Source organism: Rattus norvegicus, chromosome 17 (assembly GCF_036323735.1).
Source record: "Rattus norvegicus strain BN/NHsdMcwi chromosome 17, GRCr8, whole genome shotgun sequence".
In the NCBI taxonomy this organism is placed as follows: domain Eukaryota; kingdom Metazoa; phylum Chordata; class Mammalia; order Rodentia; family Muridae; genus Rattus; species Rattus norvegicus.
In genome coordinates this window covers 48,174,584-48,193,558 of record NC_086035.1, presented here as the reverse complement: position 1 = coordinate 48,193,558, position 18,975 = coordinate 48,174,584, and the positions used below count along the sequence as shown (strand labels likewise).

At 42.0% G+C, this 18,975-nt stretch overlaps 5 non-coding genes across 5 annotated transcripts; 3 read left to right on the top strand and 2 right to left on the bottom strand.

Moving 5' to 3' along the window:
* The first annotated feature begins 8,110 nt into the window (after positions 1-8,110).
* Trnaa-ugc6 (transfer RNA alanine (anticodon UGC) 6) lies at positions 8,111-8,182 on the top strand. The gene has a single exon. It is a non-coding gene; the product is annotated as a tRNA-Ala (tRNA).
* Positions 8,183-9,287: 1,105 nt separating this feature from the next.
* On the bottom strand, positions 9,288-9,359 carry Trnaa-agc17 (transfer RNA alanine (anticodon AGC) 17). Its single transcript has one exon. It is a non-coding gene; the product is annotated as a tRNA-Ala (tRNA).
* A 990-nt stretch (positions 9,360-10,349) lies between these two features.
* Trnaa-agc16 (transfer RNA alanine (anticodon AGC) 16) lies at positions 10,350-10,421 on the top strand. The gene has a single exon. It is a non-coding gene; the product is annotated as a tRNA-Ala (tRNA).
* A 3,910-nt stretch (positions 10,422-14,331) lies between these two features.
* Positions 14,332-14,405, bottom strand: Trnat-agu7 (transfer RNA threonine (anticodon AGU) 7). The gene has a single exon. It is a non-coding gene; the product is annotated as a tRNA-Thr (tRNA).
* A 4,102-nt stretch (positions 14,406-18,507) lies between these two features.
* Trnaa-cgc3 (transfer RNA alanine (anticodon CGC) 3) lies at positions 18,508-18,579 on the top strand. Its single transcript has one exon. It is a non-coding gene; the product is annotated as a tRNA-Ala (tRNA).
* Positions 18,580-18,975: the final 396 nt, after the last annotated feature.

Genomic DNA, 18,975 nt, shown 5'->3' with positions numbered 1-18,975 from the left:
ACACTTACCCAATCCTGTTTTATTTTAAGACAGTCCAACAATCTCATCTTTTTTTTTTTTTTTAATTAACTTGAGTATTTCTTATATACATTTCGAGTGTTATTCCCTTTCCCGGTTTCCGGGCAAACATCCCCCTAATCCCTCCCCCTCCCCTTCTTTATGGGTGTTCCCCTCCCCATCCTCCCCCCATTGCCGCCCTCCCCCCAACAGTCTAGTTCACTGGGGGTTCAGTCTTAGCAGGACCCAGGGCTTCCCCTTCCACTGGTGATCTTACTAGGCTATTCATTGCTACCTATGAGGTCAGAGTCCAGGGTCAGTCCATGTATAGTCTTTAGGTAGTGGCTTAGTCCCTGGAAGCTCTGGTTGCTTGGCATTGTTGTACATATGGGGTCACGAGCCCCTTCAAGCTAACAATCTCATCTTTTTGTTTTGCTTTCTCTGGTAGAAATAAGATTGAGAAGTTTTTGTTATTTTAGTTAACAATTTGTTTTGTGGTAGTCAGAGCCTCTAGGCAAGCACTCTGTCATCCTAGCTCAAGCCTTAAGGAAAGGGGGTATGGTGGTGTGAGACCTAGTGTTTCCTTGTGAGAGGTGGAAGTTGTGTGGATGTAAATGTCCTTAAGGGTTACCCTCCGATTCAAAGTGCTGTGTTTTATTCTTTTTTCACAGGCATTTAATTTTTTAAAAAAAGTTCTTTATTCCTTTTCTGCCTAATAAAGGCCCCATCTTTCACATTCAGACAAGGTGAAAGAATCCGAGCGATATAACCTGACACGCTCTAAGGCCGCAAACTAAATGTCAGGAACACCAAAGCAAACTGAGTCTCATGTTTCCGTAATATGTAGCTGGTTCCTCTGAATTGCAATACTCCAGAAGAATGGGGACTGGTTCATAAGACTGCATAAGCATAACTTACAACTCTCAGAAAGCTGAAACTTAACGAGTTTCTTGGAAGGAAGAGACTCTGACCACGCTGCCTTCAAGTAGTGGAGGGCGCTCCAAGGATGCAGCTTTTGTGCGTCATCGCCCGTGCTAGGTGGGATTGCAAAGTCATCCATGCTCCTGCTAGTAACTTCTTTCCCACAGCCCTGTAAGAGAACTCATTAGATCTCCCAGCAGGACTTGGGTGGAATCGCTTCTTTGGTCTGTGGTTAATGCTCTATCTGGAGTGGACAGATATTTGTTCTTGTCTCCCCAGGAAAGGTCATAGAAAATTCCTCCTTTTGAATCTGTCAATTTTAAAACCCCTCGCTGAAACAATCACAATTTTCTTCTGGACCCTAGCTACACCCGAAGCACGCTTTCCGCACCTGTCTGTTCCTGAGTAGAATAAGAGTATGCGATTGGTTCTGAGCGTCTGTTGAGCCCAGGCCTCCTCAACCTAAATGGACTCCTCTACTCCCGAGATCAATGGTTAGTTTATCAGAAGAAGTAGATATTTGGAACCTAGTTTCACCACTTCCTCTTTGGACAAATATTTTAATAATGCTATGAATAGTCTGAATATTGCCACATAAAATTAACAATTCTCACACTTTGGAGTTGGTGCCACCTTGGAGAAAACAGAAAAGCAAAACAAAAATTTGTTATAAAAAATGTTCTGTTAGTCTAGTTGGTATGTGGGCTTTCTTCACACACAATTTGGAGATAATTTTCTATTTGGCTCCACTTGCGAGCCTTAAACACACACACACACACACACACACACACACACACACACACACACACACACACACACTGGTTTGCAGTTTTATGGTGACACTTCTCCAGCTTTTCATTTCAGTGAAACCTGCAGTTTCTGTTTCCTCTTATCTGTTGTACCAGACCCACAGGGTGGCTGAAACTGCTAAATGGACAAGGTGTTCCCAAGCTCAAAAGAGGCTTGGGATAAATGTCATAAAGTAAACCACAGCACAGACAAATGAAAAAGACAGCACACTTGCTAGGAATCTGGTCCCCAAATGAAGACTCCTGCATCGCCTATGGAAATTCCACGACCTCAGTGATAATCATTGTAAAAAAACTGGGTCCAAGAAAAGTCTAGGGGGAAGTTCAGTGTCTTACCTATTTACAGCTTCAGAAAATGAGCTCTTGATCTCCAGGTGCCAAAGAACAATTTCGGTTTTCATTACCCCCTTTCCTGCTCCTATAGATAATTGTCATCTGCAGTGTATGTATTCGATAGTTATTAATTCTTCTTTTTGAGACAAGGGATTACATGGGATTGTAGGCAGGCATCACTGTGCAGCACTTCACCCACAAGTATTTAGTTTAGAGTCCTGGATCAAATAAGCTCAATGGGCTACACCCTTAAGAAGAGACCCAGAGAAGAACATGTTATATTCAATCTTTCTCAAGTCAAACTCATCACATCCTAATCTTGTCCCCATTTTACCCAGAAGAAAAAAGGATTATGGATGCAGCTTAGTGGTAAACACTTCCCCAGTGTTACAATGGTGGGTTTGGCCCCCAGCACCTTAACACAAGGAAGAAGAGTTTTGTGTTTTGGTTCTCTTTCTACTTGTTGAATAATTGGGCTCTTTCTTGCCTCTCCCACTTTCCAGTTTGTATTATAAACCTAATAAGACCCTATAGAACTAGCTTCCTATTAAAATGCTTTCAGAATTCCTTACATTTTGTCATCCCTAAATTTACTCTTTGGTTTGTGTCTGGAGCACTATTAAAGTCTCCCACAATTCTCTTAGCTTCCTTCCTGCTGGAAGGAGACAGACTATTGGGAGTGAATAGCAAGATGTTCTGATCTGGGTCTCTCCATCAGAACCTCAGAAACATTGTCCCCAACATTCCTGTGGAGGACATAAGAAGGAGGAAAATGATTTTTTTTTACTCTAAAGAAGAGGCAGACAGTTTCTGAACAAATTTCCAATATTACCCATTCCCATTCAAGCTCTACTTCCTAAAGAATCCGCATCTCCCACAATGCTTGGTTCCTTGATCTGAAGTCACAAGTGCATCCTCACCCCCAGTGTTAGAAAGAAATTAAGCCAGGAATGGGGGCCCAAAGACTACAAGATGGTTCTGGAAAGGCCTTGAATACTGCCTTTGAGATGGGTTGGGTGATACCTTGAGGCTGAGTGCAGGTTCCTAATACCTCCCACACCCTAGCAAAGAAACACTCAGTTCCCGGACTGCCTTCATTTCCTGCACACAAAAGAAGTCAACACATAATACAGAAGGTTCATTTTAAACCTACACAATTTGGACCTTGTGCTGGTTAGGTTTTTTTTGAAGCTGACAGAAAAGTGACTTGGTTAGCAGGAACTCACAGTTGAAAAATTGGCTCCATTGGATTGGCCTGCAGGGGGCACGTTCTTGATTAATGATTGATTTGGGAGGGCCCAGTCCTTTGCTAGCAGTGCAAAAGGTCCTGGGTTATATAATCAAGGAAGCTGAAGCTGGGTGGTGATGGCACATGTCTTTAGTCCAGCACTTGGGAAGCAGAGGCAAGTGAATGCCTTATCTATCTATAGAGGGAGTTCCAGGCCAGCCAGGGCTACACAGAGAAACTGTTTCTAAAAAACAAAATAAGACAAAACAAAACAGTAAGTGGAGCAACCCAGTTACTGGTTCCTACATACTCTCTGCTTGAGTTTCTGCCCTTGCTTCCTGTTATGATGGAGTCTAACTTCTAAGATGTCATAAACTCTTTTTTTCTCAAATTGCTTTTGGTTGTGGTTTTATCACAGTAATAAAATTAAGGCAGTTCGCATGAGCCACAAAACCGTTTGGGCAGATGAGGGACATACACACAGTCTCTTAGCATGCATTCATTCTATTAGTTCTGTTCCTTTAGAGAACCCTAATACGGTTGGTCTAACAAATGGCCAGGAGTTTGGTGGTAAGCTGTTCACCAGCTGACTGTAGATCAAGAGCAACGTTCTTCTTTCTCTCCTTCTCTTCCTCCTTCTCCTTCCTTTTTCCTCCTCTTCCCTTCCTCCATCTTTAAAGCTGGTATAACTATGCCAAAGAACTCATACTATAGGAAGTTTAAGAACATGAACGGAGCTCATTTTAATCCTAAAACACATCACAGAATGGAAAGGTGGTAACTAGTCAGAAAGGTTTCTAAATCACTCCCTGCCAGTTTGTGGTGTAGTTCAGTGTCAGACTGTATGCTCAGCATATCTAAGGTTCTGGGTACAACTATTGCTTGTATGAGGCTGTAACCTCATTTGTCCGCCAGCTTCCCAGTTTTACTGTCCAAAACACCCTGCTGAGTGACATTGAGGTTTCAGGAGTGAAGAAATTTATGTTCCTTCCCCAAAGCCACTGCTATTAACTCTGTTTCACATTCATTCTTTCCAAATGGTTCCAGACATTTCAGTGTAGTAGAGAGAAGTCATGTATTTGCCAAGCTCAGCTTTTGTTAGCCACAAACTGGACTTAACATAATCATCCCTCAACTACAGACAGGGCAGAGGTCACAGGTGTCTGGGAAAGGGACAGCTATGTGCCTCTGGAAAAGGTCTGCTGTCTGAAGCCCCACACATTAGAGCTCTAGAACTAGACCTTGGAATGCTTCTGCCTCAGCTCTCCAAGAGACAAATAACGAGTGAGATCACACTCTCAGCTACAGTAGACTCTGTTTGCTTTTTTCCAAAGACAGGGCCTTACTATGAACTTTTGGATATCTTCTGTTTTGAAATTCCAAATACTGGGGTCATAGGCATGGACTACCTACATGGCAATGCAGGGTTTACAATGTACTTTTTAAACCTCCCTTCTCCCACCCTCCAGGAAACACTGAACTATCCCCAAAGCAAAACTCTTTGCATCTGCAGATTCTATAACCACAGTGCTAAGCGGGAAAACTCACAGCATGACATGCCACAGAACTTCAATCAGTGTTTATTCTAGAGCTGTCTCCACTGTCAAAGAGACAGATCTGGAATGAAGCACCCAGAAAGTAGAAATGCAATCTTTCTCTTTCTTCAAGGGTCAAGCATCCTGGAGGTCTTCCAGAACAAGAGCAATATGAGGTCAACCCACTGTGGGCCCACAGATGACTCAACTGTGTGGTCTCTGGGCCTCTGTCAGGATGGAGGAGGGAGACACTGCCTCTCATGACTGGCTACAATGTTCCTGAGACTCTCCTAAGTCCTTCTGGACTGAGAGCTGGGTGTGAAGGTGGAAGAACGTCTTTGCTGATAGAGTTCATTGGGGTGAAATTCAGTGTCAGTAGATTTTTGAATTAGGAGTTAGCAAATCTATAAGTAAGCTCTTATCTTTTTCACTTGGAATAACATTAGCTTATACAGGTGATTCCACTAGGCTCCTCCCAGGGACTAACAACCTAGGTGTACCAGGTGGCAGGTGGGTTTTGTGTGTATAAAAGCGCTCTCTCTCTCTCTCTCTCTCTCTCTCTCTCGCTCTCTCTCTCTCTCTCTCTATCTCTATCTCTTCCTTTCTCCATCTCTCCCTCCTTCTCTCCCTCCCTCTCCTCTCTCCCTCCCTCTCCTCCCCTCTTTCTCTGTTGCCATGTGTTCCTAGTGGGTCTCTCCTTCCCCCTTTCTGCCCTTCTGTGCCCCACTGTCTACCCTCATGGCTCTGTTCTGCTCTGTTTGCCTGTCTACATTTCCACTTGTCTGCCTTTATCCTTTCTCCAGGACTTGGTTCTTCTCTCTTCCCTCAATAAACCCCCTTTATATCATGGTGTAATTTCTCAGGGGCATACATTAGCATGGACCTACCAGGTACCCCTTAACCCATTATATTTCATAACAGTAAAACCCATTAAATCAGATGATTCCATCTACAGGAAACTAGGAAATCCCCTGGCTCCCCTAGGAGCTGCCAAAACCAGAGGTTCCTGAATCACACAAGAAAATGCTTCCTTATGTGTGTTCTCAAGTGCTCGCCCAACCTCCTCCCCAATGAACTGGGGCTACATTTTAAGGAGAGCTTCATGACATTTTTGGGTGAAACTGTGTGTCTGGTGGTAAGTGCATGTAAATGGTCATTCCTGTATCAACCCCAGAGTCTGGCACAAGCATGAATGACTGTCAACACAGCCAGTGCAAAGGAAAGGGGACCTGCAAACAACAATAACAACAACAAAAATAACAATGGGGATCTGCTGCCTTTGGGGTTTTGGTTGTTAGTTTTGTTTTGTTTTTCAACTGGAAGGAGAAACCTCATCCGACTACCAAGCCCAGTCTATTCATTTCTTTCTACCACGTCCTTAGAAGGTAGAACAGGAGGCAGGGGATGAGGCCTAGAGTCAGAACATTTGCCTGGCCATGTGAGACCTTGGGTGTAAACTAATGTTTATACCAATAAAGACACCAGAGGTGTAAACTGAGATAAAAACCTGCTAGCTCACAGAGATAACTTTATTTTAATGATATACAAAGTATCTTTTTTCAAGTGGGATCCCAAAACTAAACTGCTAGGTCTTTAGAAATCTGTGTCATTCTACCCAGTTAATGTACCTTTCTCTTGAGCTCCTCCAAACCCAAGCAGGTCCCTCAGCTCTCTTTCCTGGAACACTGTTTTACCTGTGCCTTGCCAGCTGCTTCTCTCTTTTTCCTGCAAGCCCAAAGAGAAAATCCTTATTACCAGGAGCTCCTTCCGTAAAGGCTCTTCCAAGCCAGAAATGGAGATCTATCAAAAGCCTATTGCTTCTCAAAGAAGTCTTCAGCTCTACCCCACACCCTTGGCAGGCTGATCCATGCCACTGTCATGGTGGTGAGGGGTAATCAAGTCAGTAATGCTCCACCATTTCACCATTTTATGATGGGGTAGCTCTAGGCCACCCAGCTGACTTTGCCTCAGGTTATAGAGCAAAGACCACAAGACCTTACCAAGCATCTTGCCTTAAACTAGGCAGGAACTTTCCATTCTTTATTGTTCTATTCTATGGAGGCTCATAGAGGCACACCCAGTGTATTGCTTCAGGACACAACTAGCTAACTGCATCTGACAAACTCAGTACCTTTTTAAGCTTTCCTATTTTGGTAACAATTAGGTTTTTTATGTAAAATAATCAACCATCCTGCAACACTTGGGTTCCATTACCAACACTTGTGAAAGGAACCTATTTAACGTCAAAAGTGAACATAGTCTCAGACACAGATTACTGTAGAACTGACATTAAGGGTGCGAATGGTGGGTGATCCAGATGTAAAGAAAGACATTTAAAAAATACACTGATCCTACACATGAAAGTTTTAGTATTCTGAGAGAATGGTGAAGAACGGAGACTCCAGGTAGTTGAAATAGTGCAACTGGAAGCGGATAATGATCTAAAGGTCTCTGGTTGAATCCCAGGGAACCAACTGATAACTACAAATCGATAACTATGATGACTTTAACATTTGCATCTCACACTCAAAAGTACACTCTATGTAACTATAGCTTTTACTGTTTTGCAAACCCAAAGTTTTGTGTGCTCTTCCTACTCCTTTGGTTGCATGTCCTGCTAGCTAAGATTTGTAAAGTCTTAATGATATAGCGTAGGCTTTATTTAAAATTTTAAACTTAGAATACTATTAGCTTTGAAGATTTTCTTAATCTAATGTGCATTTACAATTTATTCCTACTTTGATATTGGGTATGTATATAGAAGAGGTATTTTTACCAGAATTATGAACCAATTCATAGAAAAATAATTATATACTGTGAGCATGGAGGGTCTGGAATTTGCAAAGGTTTTCAATCAGAGCATCTTGGGTTTGCACTTTGAATAAAGCTCAGTGTGTGGATTCTTTTGCATTTAAATTTGTAATTTTCGACTTGTTCTGTGGATAGTTGTAATACAACAAAGCCTCTTTCAGGGTGCTTTCTGACGATACATTTCTTCCAACAACTCTTGCTTTTCATATTTTCATTGAATAAACAAGAAAAATAAAGCCTCCTGGGTGAGGAAAAGGGATGTTTCTGTCACTTTGTGCCTTGGTTGAAGAATTTCTGGAGAATATTAAGAGAATTCAGAATTGGATTCTTCTCCAGGAGCAGTAGGAGATTCTTGAGACTCAGAGTTAGCTCCCTGTGACCATCTAAATCTTTTCCTATATTTAGGGTCCTGTATTGGAAGTATTTCAACACTTGTAACAAAGCTGGAGAGCTGAATTCAGGAGCTTTCAGGTACAGGGGGTGTAGCTCAGTGGTAGAGCGCATGCTTTGCATGCATGAGGCCCCGGGTTCGGTCCCCGGCACCTCCATCTTTTGAGCTTGTCAAAACTGCAAGAAACAAGAGATTCTGTTCCCAATGCACTTCTGTGAGAAGGCCTTTCCAAACTCCGTTGGTTTTACTGTTGAGGATACCTTGTCAGGGATACAGAAGATAGTCCTACTTGCTTAAATGTTTAAACCTTTGCCGGCTCCCAAGACAGCGAGATTTCCTTCCATTTTCCCTAAAAGTTTAAGTTTATATCCATAATCCATTTCGATTTAATTCTCATATGAGATGTTAGAGTTCTTTCATTCATTCATATGCTCGGACGCCCAAACTTTCCAGCACCACTTCTTAAAAGTCTATTTTCCCTGACCAGTATTACTTCTGAACAGTTGGGAATATCTGTGGGAGTTTATTTTTCTGTTTTATTCTACTTCCATGTGTCTGTGTCTCTGCAATGAACAAACAGTCCTTGTAATTGCAGTTACATAATAGTAGAAATAGTAACTAGGTAGATTGGCCCTGTGATAAATTGTTTAGGAGAATTTCAGCTATTATAATTCTATACACATTTATTAGAATTATGACTTTCTATACACATTTTAGAATCGTCTATTCTATATCTACAAAATATCTCGCTGAGATTTAAAAAAATGGTCGTGGAGCTGGACGGATGGCTTAGTGGTTAAAATAAAACAAAAACAAAAAACAAAACCCAAAAATCCAAAAACAGTAATTGTTCTTTCAGAAACCCAGGTTCAATACCCAGCATCTACACAGCTGCTCACAGCCTTGTATAATTCCAGTTCCAGGGGGTCCAATAGCCTCTACTAGGCTGTGGGCAACAAGAACATACATACATGCAGGCAAAATACCCATGCACATTACACACACACACACAGTAGATGTAAAATGTATAATTTCATGAAACTTTCACTCGGCAGTTGCATTTCAGTACATGGCCTCCCAGCCGTTCCCTTGAGGAGAAGCAGTCTTGTTGTAGAAACCGATGAGCCGTTGACGAAATGAATAAATAGCAAAGTTACATCTCTGTGAATAAGAGAAACACACTTTTATGGACGTAAAACGCGAGGAAAATGTACAAAGCACCCTACTACAGTAAGATCCCATACGATGGCAAATGGCTAGAATGGAGGTGCTGGGGATCGAACCCAGGGCCTCGTGCATGCTAAGCACGCGCTCTACCACTGAGCTACACCCCCGCTGGCGAACAAGGCTTCAGACTGTTCTGTACTGTGGTTTACATTGTTGTTTGAGGTTGGACATCTAATGCTTAGACTTTTGAAATTCTGTTTCTCGAGTTTTGAATTGTTTGCTCTAGACACAGAAAGGTGTTCTGAATGAAAGACTTCAAAATCTTCCCATAGTTGCCAACCGCAAGGCAGCAGATCCCAGCACCCCTCCAGGGCAGATCCCAATACCGAATCTTAAGTGGGACTTCAGATTCCTACAGGAGTGCCCAGGAAGCTGTCGAAAAGACTCCAAAAAGGAATGCCAGATTTTTTTTTTTTTAAAGGAGCCTATGACTTTTCTGAGAAATGTAGATATAGGTGGGAAGATAGGAATCAACTGAAAAATAGAGTTAAGTCTAGCACATTGAAGGCTCGATTCTATGAAGCGCCTGAAAGAAAAAGCAAGCCCAAGTCTCTTGACAGGGACTCGGGTTATGGTTCAGTGGTACAGCACCGGACAGCACTTGACTAAGATGTGCAGAGAACATGGGGAGTGTGTGGGGAGAGGGCACAGAAGCCACAGGTATAACCTCTCACAAAAGAGAAATATTCGAATGTCCGTGTGACAATATACAAAACATGTTCTGAAAAGCAAACAATGTACTCACACTAATAAAAGAGGTCTAAGGAAATAGATGCACTACGTCCACAGTTTGTAAATTAACTTCATAAGCAGAGTTAATAAAATTCTTATCTGGCAAGAGTCCGGTATGTATGTCAATGATATAGTTCTTGATGAACATGCTCAAAACCCGGCATTCTAACAGCAGGTGTGTGTGTGCGCGCGCGCGCGTGATGTGCATGAGTGTTTTGCCTGCTGTCTTGCAGTTGACAACTATGGGAAAATCCAACTATTCAAAACTCGAGAAACAGAATTTCAAGAGACTAAGCATTAGATGCCCAACCTCAAATAATAATGTAAACCACAGTACAGAATAGTCTGAAGCTCTGTCCGCCAGCGGGGGTGTAGCTCAGTGGTAGAGCGCGTGCTTAGCATGCACGAGGCCCTGGGTTCGATCCCCAGCACCTCCATTCTAACCGTTTGCCTCATCGGAGACCTTACTGTTGACTGTAGGATGTTATAGACTAGTTTGTATTATTATTGTTATGATGAAACAATATAACCTTGGAAGGAAAAGGTGTCCTTTTCCCCTTAAGGTTCGGGGGTGGGTGTTTTTCAAAGTTTCTTCAACTTCAGAACCTTGGTTTTGTGGATTGATGTCTATGTGCAGGTGAGGGCAGGCACAAGATAAGGCAAGGTCTGTGATTGGGCAGTGAAAAAGAAAGATGGGGTCAGAGTTTTTGAAAGGTGGGAAAGAGAGAAGAGAAGACAGAGGAGAAGGATGACCCACCCCCGTGTAGCTTTAATTAGCCACAGGTAGCTATGAATATCTTATAAGGGATGGATTATTATAGGATAATTTGTTTTATCTAGGTGGGCAGTTTATATCAGTATCAATTGGCTCTGAGTTTATTGTGTGGACGTTTTGTGGAGTGAGAATTTACTGATATAAATCTGATTGATTAATCACAAGCTTCTAGAGTTTTGATTTTAACAGGTTACGGAGAGTTGCGACTATACAGGATGTGGATGCTGGGAATGCGAGCAGAGCCCATCATAGCAGAGAGGGCTAGTCTTGGAGACGGAGAGATCGCTACAGGGCCCAGAGAGTAGCCGCTGGTAGAGTGGTGTGGAAATTGGGAACTTAGCGAGTCGGGTGGAGACGTTTTGAGAGCCAGAGAGTCTGCTGAGTCTGGCTGGCCGAATGAGACCGCTGTCGCCATGTGGCCTGCTGGTGCCGGTGCTGGCGTTAGATGGTGTCCCGCTCCTATTATTATTATTATTATTATTATTATTATTTATTTTTATTATTATTATTATTATTTACTACTACATGTTTTAGTTTTAAATTTTATTAAATTAAGTTTAAATTGTATAATCAGACGACTTCTTCCTTCTGGTGCTGGTTTCATATAGGCTACAAAGTATCCTGTCATAAGCTTTCATTATCCAAAGAAATGACATTCTTCATTACTGGGGAGATGAACCCATTCTTACTAATATATGTCCCCAAAGCCCAGTAGGTGACCTTGCTAAAACCATCTCTCATAGGAAAACCTCTGAGAGATATTTCAAAGCATGTATCTCAAAGAATAAAGCCATACAATTGTTGAATTCTTCATAAAGTGCCTTCAAAGAAAGAAAAATTATGTAAGAAAGTCACAGACAGCACAAAGCAGATAGGGTTGGACTGGTGAAAGTCAGCCAGAATCTAGGTAGTAACAGTTCTGTCATGGAATGGCTCTTATGTTTCTGTATGTGACTGCCAATCTCCACAGAGTCACCAGTCTCTTTCCTGTGTTGTTGATGGAAATTATTTTTATTTAACTAGATTTTTAAAACTAATCAAAATGTTTTTGATGCCGGGGGTTCAATATAGGATTTTGCATGTGTTAGGCAAGCACTTACCACTGGCTATACCCCTAGGTCTCTACTTTCTATTTTGAGACAGGAGCTCACTTAGTTCCCCCGGTTGGTCTTGAAATCACTCTGAAACCCAGGCAGGTCTTGAGTGTGGAGGGGCGCCATTGAGAAATTATTTTGTACATAAAATTTGAACTGTTAAGATTACGGAGCTAGGGGGTGCATGATTGGACTTTCACAAAGAATCAAAATTACGGAACTAGATCACTGCTTTCAGTCCAAAGCTGAGATCACCTGAAGTTCCTGTATGTGATCATTTGACAACATCTTTGTTTTGACTACATTTCCCCCCCTTTGGAATTTGAAAACCTTAACATTTCTTCAAAGATGTTGTTCTCTTATTCTCTCATCCTGAATATTCAGGGATGTTGGCTGGGTATTCCACCACTTTGTTTGAGACAGTTACATGTAGCTAAGGCTTGCCTCCAACTAAACTATGTAGCAGAAGATGGCCTTGAATTCCCCAGTCATTCTACCCCGACCTCTCTCTCACGTGTTAGGATTACAGGTATGTGCACCCCCATCCCTTCCAACACCTTTTGTAATTGATTTCTACTGTCAGAGTGAGCTGCAGACTAAAGGAGGAGGAGCTAAGGATGGCTCTTTACTCCTCAGCCTATAACCCCACAGTGCTAAGATGGGCTGGGAATTGAACCAGGACCTCACCCTGACAGAAGCACTACAGCAGAGTTGCATTTTCAGCATCTTTCTTTCTTTCTTTCTTTCTTCCTTCCTTCCTTCCTTCCTTCCTTCCTTCCTTCCTTCCTTCCTTCCTTTTGTCTTTTCTATAATCCAGGAAACTGTGAACTGATGGCTGGAGACTTACAGGCCTACATGTGCTGATGCAGCCAGGCTTACAGCGGCCAGGAACTAGAGTTAAATAGATGCATTCAAAAACTGTCCAGTGATGGATTTACTTGGCATATCAGCAAGAAAAAATATGGTTAAAGACAATTTAAAGATGGGAACCTTGGACGCTTTATTGAGTTATGGGGAGAAAGAAAAGCAATGTGGAGTCCAAGATCACTGGACTCCCTCAATGCTTAGCCTGCAATCTACCTCTGAGTCACACAATGGTCTTGAAGTTATTCAGCAACAAATGTGATCAGCTTCATTTCCGGTTATTCTCAGGCTAGACAGGAATTCCTGATTTCCAAAAAAATTCAGACTGGATCCTTTTTCTACCTGCAAGCACTCAGTTTGGTTGTGAATGCTACCTTAGAAGAGACCGTTCTTTCTCCCACTCTGTCAGTCCACACCTTGGTCTGCTGCTGTGATCCTTTTGAGATGCTTTCTCTGCATAGGGAAAGTATCAGAATGTGCTCTGTTACAATTGCTTTTCTTTCAGTTCCCTTTGATTCCTTGTACAAAACTGTCAGCAAGACAAAAGAAACAACACAGAGTTTACCTTCGTTGTATAGCTAACTACTGAAAATCAAGTGATTGAAAACAAAACACACTTGTTTATTTGCTCACAACAATCTGAGTTTAAATTTGGGACATGGCCACACTGAGCATTTTCTCTGTAGCTGGGGTAGGTTTCACTTGTGTGGCTGAAGTCCAAGGCTGCCCTGTGGTGTTTAACTATATGTTCCTCTTTTTTACCCTCTGTCTTGGATTTTCTGCAGTTGATGGTCACCTACCATTGAGACGTGCTTTGAGGAAGCTACTCACTCAAGAGCCAAATCACAGCTGAGAACAAATTGCCAATGTTAAAAAAAAAAAAATAATTAAACACTGGAAACTTCTTTTACTCAGAAATAAGAAACTGAGAGGAAGTGGTGGGAATCTGCAAAGGCTCTCTTACTTGAGTTACTGAGTGGACCTGAGACAGAGTCTTGTGCCTGGAGCTAAATTCAGTGGAGGGGTGGAGAGGTGGGGGGAGGAATTGGAGGGTTGGAGGAGGGGACAAGGAGAGCTGAGGAGGGGAGGAGAAACTGAGAATGAACTCAAGTTTTGTTTGAGTGAATAAGAACTGATACTTCTATGTTGTTCTGTTGTTCTGGGCACACTGGGCCAGTGCACATGCTGCTGGCCCCAACCATAATAAATCTACATTCATAATATTTCTCCACAAGTTTCTTGACATTTCACTAAAATTCTTGAGCAAGGTCTACAGACCCTTTCTGAATTTGAGGCATTCAGTTTTAGTTCTTTATAGAAAATTACAGCTAGAGTAATTAAGATATTGATGAGTGGGACAATCCAAGGGAAAGATCTAACTTTTACAACCACTCCCTCACCCACTAAGAACCCCAAAACTGGACTGCACACACAGATCTGCCTTTGACTTCTTTCTGGCAGGGTTAGGTTGAGCCAGTGCTTTAAAATCAGTTTTATTTTACCAAAGGTATTGGTTGATAATGGTTACAGATACAGTAGGGTGTGTAGTGGGACTGGTAACAAAACAGTAGTGCGAAATCCTCAATCCTTAAAACTGACAGACAAGTCTCCTAGAGGCCCTGCTGGGATTTGAACCCAGGATCTCCTGTTTACTAGACAGGTGCTTTAACCAGCTAAGCCACAGAGCCCTTACAAATTGAGGTAGTTTCCTCTTAGGAGAGAGCATAGGTAGGCAGTGTTTCAGACAAACTTAAGTACCTGAAAATTAAATGATTACTGTTCCTCATGTGCAGATGACCAAACAACGGTGACAGTTCAGGTTCCTTGAAGATACTATGTGACATTTTCCTCTCCGGTTGCTGTGGACCCCTCTCCAGTAGTGGTTGAGTGCTGTTTCATTCTTTTTCAGGGTCACATGTCTGTGTACCACATTCTGTTATTTTTCCTTACCAATGCATATACAGTCAAAACAATAGATGTGGGCTTTGATTGTCAAGCTCATTATCAAATTAAAAATGTCTTAATTGCTGAGCCCTGAGCTGAACTGTCACTATTTCAAAAACAAAAGAGCGAAGAAAGGAAGAAGAGAGGGTGAAAGAGGAAAAGAAAAAATTTATCGAGTTATAAAATCATTACAAAATCAAACTATAGTTTTCCTAGGTGAAGACTTGAGTGTCAACACACTACAATATACCAACAGTATAATACCAACGGTAGAGGAGATTATTGTACTAAACATTCAGAATTCCCATATCACAAAGGAATAATCTCACATTAGTAAAAATTTGATTCACCAAGACTCAGGATTGAGCCTAGAACCTTCTTCCTATTTTCCTCACAATGCTTTCCCAGCCGAACCACAGAAGTCATGCAGAGAAGAGTTTTTCTTTTTTATTTCTTGTCAGTTTTCTTTTCCCTCCCCAACCCTTTTGTCTTTCTAGGATGTTTGAGATTTGAAAAGTGTTGTTAATTGTCCAATGCACCCAGCTTCCCTAGAAGGACCTGGAGTCTCTCTGTTCTACAATACTGATTAGAGCCCTTGCAGGCAGTGTGGAGAAAAAGGCTTGAGGAAAGAGACAGACAGGAGTCCCAGACAGCTTTCTGATCATCCACATCCTAGAAGGCACCACTCAGCAACTTAAAGAAACTGAAGGAAACATTCTTGAGGCTTCTTTTTCTATCAATCTAGATCTTTAATTTCTCATAATCTTCACAGATCTGCAGGTTCGCCGGCAATACAGCTTTGCTCAAAGATTACATATGTAAACATTGCCAGCCTGACCACATGACCAAATCTCAAACTTACACCAACAACACCAGAGAAATAAAAGTGACTTTTTTTAAAAAGATTTATTCATTTATTATATATAAGTACACTGTAGCTATCTTCAGATACACCAGAAGAGAGAATCGGATCTCTTTACAGATGGTTGTGAGCCACCATGTGGTTGCTGGGAATTGAGCTCATGACCTCTGGAAGAGCAGTCGGGTGCTCTTAACCGCTGGCTGAGCCATCTCTCCAGCCCAAAAGTGACTTTTATTTTCATTACAACCAAATCTCTCTAAAAGACATTTGTCCTAGAAATCACACTGTAGATAGCCAGGATGGCTTCGAGCTTACATTCTTTCTTTCCCTGATATTTAATTAGTATGGATGTTACCAATATTATTTTAAAGTTCAGTCAGAGTCAATGACTGTTCAAAGTGATTGAAGAGTAAAGTGCATGAGTCATTTATAAGGCACAACTATAGATGAGAATATTTTCTAAGGAGTTAAGAAGCAATAGTTCATGAAAGCATGAAGCCAAATCTACTAACACACAATGGTAGTGAGGGTAAAATTATGAGAGGGACAGAAAGGCTTTTGTTGAATGAGGTTAAGAACGTATGAAAATGTAAGCAGAAGACAGTTTGTGGAGGTATTGGAATGTATCATGTTATTGAGTAAGTATCATCAGCAGTGTCTCCATCCTACAGCAGCAAACTAACCATTTCCCCTTGTCAGATATTAGAACTCGAGTCTTTTATCTTTTCCTCAAACCTTCTTTTACACTCAGTTTTTCTAAAATATTTCTCCTCATTTAGGTGATACACAGAAACAATTTTGCTTCATAAACTGAACTGTGTGATCAGAATTACGTTGGCCCATCAAAGCTCTTGTTGGGACCCCAAAATCAGACTGCTGGTAGGGATTGAAAGAATCATCCAGGGCAAAGCCAGAGTCCAGAGTAAGTGTGGGTGTGAGGCTCTTCCCTCCTCTGAGCTTCCACAAAGGCTCCTCATAGACTATTCTTCCCCTCCCTCCCTCTCCTCCCTCCCCTCCCTTCCTTCTCCACCTTCTCTTTTTCTTTCCTTTTCATCTTTTCTTCCTCCCCTCTTCCCTTCTCAGCCACTCACAGGAAGGACAGATGGGAGGAAGGTCTCCAGACCTCCAGATCAAAGAAACATACACTGATAAATTCTAGTAAGCCATTGGAAATTTATGTGTGAATATATGTCTGAAATGTATGTATTTCAAATTATCATATTGCGCACGGAGAGTGCATAGAATTTGCCAAGTTAATAAACATCATACTTCATGAAAAAAGTCCAAGGTCATATAAATAAGCAAAGTAGCTTCTTAAATCTCATAGAGGTTAACAAATACGCCACCGCGGAAGATTGCAACTAAGAATTGTTGGTGGGAAAGCTTAGCTCACAGTCTTCAGCCTACAGGATGGATTTGTGGGTGGAAGAGATGGGGGCTGAACTCAGGGCCTTTGTATGCTAAGCATGCCTCTCCTGAGCTACACTAGCAACATCAAAACTTGCCTCATAAATACTGTAGAGAGGTCTTTCTATCTGAGTCTTCAGAACCTAAAATGTACTGGCTACATCGATCCTTTTATACAACTCTGTTCTTTCAGAACCTGCTGGACTGCATTCTACCTCAAAGCCAAACCAGAACAAGGTTAACAAGGCTAAGGCCTATTCTAAGTGCTATACTGCTAGCCTAAGTCAGTTCCCAAGATGATGCCTGAAGGGCACTCCCGTTGGCCCACCTTAAGGCATCTCAAGCACTCTATCACTGAGCTATATGCTCAGCGTCAGGCAAAATGTATCAATCGATTGTAGTTTAAAAAGACCTATGTGGTTTCAAAGAATTCGCCCATAGGTTTCTGATGAAAGTTGAAGCTTTGCTGTGAAGGAATGGAAGAGTCCGTGCAACTCAGAACCTCTGCGGTATAGACCTCCGCTGGGTTCTTACACAGAACATACTTCAGAGTGCAGAACATCAGAGACAGTGGAGTTTAACACAATGGACTAATTCAAGGCGGCTCACAGTTTGTTTTATTCTGTGACAGTGTCTCATTCTGTGGTCCAGATTGGCCTAGAACTCAATATGTGGTCCAGACTTCTCCAAACTCAGCAATACTGTTGCTTCAGCCTCCGGAGGTACCTTCACCACCATGCTTTAGATATTGAGGATACCCGATTTATCAAGCATGACAGAACAGTATTTTTTCCCTCAGCCTGGGGCCTGTCTTTTGTCTTTTACAGGCTGTTTTAATTTTAATGAAGTTCAATATATTAATTAATGACCACTTTCCTGGATCGTGTCTTTGAGGTTCATTTCTACTTCTGAAGAGTCACTGTTCTCTGCTACAGACTTTCTGAACCGAGAAACAGAACCTTTGTTTTTTGTCTGCGGCTGCGACCACTGAGTGTGGTTTAGTGACTCAGAGGCGGCGGCACCTGTCTGAGATTCTGGTTGTACGGATCCAGGGTGAAGGTGCTGCAGCTAGGGCCCTTTGAGGAGGTGCAGAAAGGACCTTCTAGGATCCCTGGTGAAGCTGAAGTTCGTGGGTCCCTGCTTTACAGTCAGGTGCGCTTAGATAGCCCTTGCCAATGTGAACAAAGACCAGGGTAGGTGTTGACGGTTTCAGCTTACAGCGTTTTCATTGGCATTAATTAGATTTAATCAGACGCAAAAATTTTGGCCCTTTGAGCTGAAGAAAATGCTCCAGAAAAGAGGGTGGGAAATCCCTCGGTTCCCTCAATCCTTTCTGCCTGTGTCTGGTAGGTGACTTGGTCATCAGAAGAATCGGTAGTGTGGAGACTTTTGAAACTCTGTTTTCTTCCGGCGATCCTGAGCTTTGTTGGGGGTCTCCAAAGGAGCTGCTCCGGTACAGCTGAAATCTGTCCTAAGAATGCCTTTCACTAAATAGAACCGTTAGAAAAATCACGCTGGGTTTTTTTTTTTTTTTTTTTAAAAAGATAGGGATTGTGAGTAGCCTCCTTGGTGTAGGTGGGGATGTAGCTCAGTGGTAGAGCGCATGCTTCGCATGTATGAGGCCCCGGGTTCGATCCCCGGCATCTCCAAAGCTTTTTCTCAAAATATTTTGTCCTTTTAAACTACTTTCTTACGATATTTATTTAAGCGCTTTATATCCTTATACTTATTTCGTGTCTATTTAGCTATTGAAACACCGCGTCCTTCCTAGAGACAGCTCTAAGGTGGTTGTCGGACAAGTCACCCTGTGAAAGCATCCAGAAGGAAGGATGTACAGGCCCACCAGGGGCTACCCTTAGTAAAAATAAAATGACTCTATATATATTTTGGAAAATAGTGGGGCTAGGGGAGGTACTAATAGCATCCATTGCTAACATTCATTAATTGTACATAGGAATTCAGAATAGAGAGTCTCTCACACACTGGAGGTACTTAACATTTAATTTCTCTCTCTGCCTTTGGTTTTATTAACTGCTTTTGTACAG